A 962-nucleotide genomic window follows, 5' to 3' on the forward strand; every position below is an offset into this window, starting at 1 on the left:
AAACCCTGTCCCCAAAAAAAAAAAAAAAAAAAAGGTGAAGCAAGAGGATCACAATTCAGTGCCACATTAGCAAAACGCTATCTCAAAACCTAAAACTAATAAGCTCACAACAGGCTGGTCTCACACAAGGACCTTAAATATCAACAGGAAGCCATGTCGCTAGTCCCTCAAATCCTTTTTTCTGGTCACATGTTCTTTCATCTCTGCTTTTTTTTTCCTGCAAAGCTGCTTCATTCCCTGCTGACCTGCCTCTCTGAGAACATACTCCAAGCTTAGTGACCGTCATGTCAAGAGCAAGCTAAGACTCTTTAATATTGATGGATTCCAATTTCTGAGGGAATGGAACTGGTCAGTCTAGTTAATACCAGGTCGTCACATCTTAGTCCTTGGCCACCTTCTGCCAACATAACAGTGTAGTCAAGGCCATAGCAACACAAGTGTGGCTGCCAGAGACCCGTCCTTGGGGCTGTGGTTCCCAAGAGGGTCAGCTGAGCCAGGCTTGGGGCAGCACATGTCTTAATCCCAGTACGCTAAAGGCACATACAGGAGAAACTCTTCTTAGTTTAAGGCCAGTTTGGTTTGTATAGAGAGTCTCAAGCCAGCCAGGGTTTTATAGTGAGACCCTCTCTACAATTAAAAAACAAATTATTGCAAAAAGATAAAGGATCAATAGTCTACTTGACAAAAGTTGTCCAGAACACACCAGAAAAAAGGAATAGACTATAACATCAGGTTCAAAAGGATAAAAAGTAATGGGTGGGATCAAGAATTTCCCAAGACTGGCTCCAATTTAAACCACCCTGGAGCCGGGCAGTGGTGGCGCACGCCTTTAATCCCAGCACTCGAGAGGCAGAGGCAGGCGGATCTCTGTGAGTTCGAGGCCAGCCTGGTATACAAGAGCTAGTTCCAGGACAGGAACCAGAAGCTACAGAGAAACCCTGTCTCGAGAAATCAAAAAAAAA

The sequence above is a fragment of the Microtus ochrogaster genome, linkage group LG2 (assembly GCF_000317375.1).
Source record: "Microtus ochrogaster isolate Prairie Vole_2 linkage group LG2, MicOch1.0, whole genome shotgun sequence".
NCBI lineage: Eukaryota > Metazoa > Chordata > Mammalia > Rodentia > Cricetidae > Microtus > Microtus ochrogaster.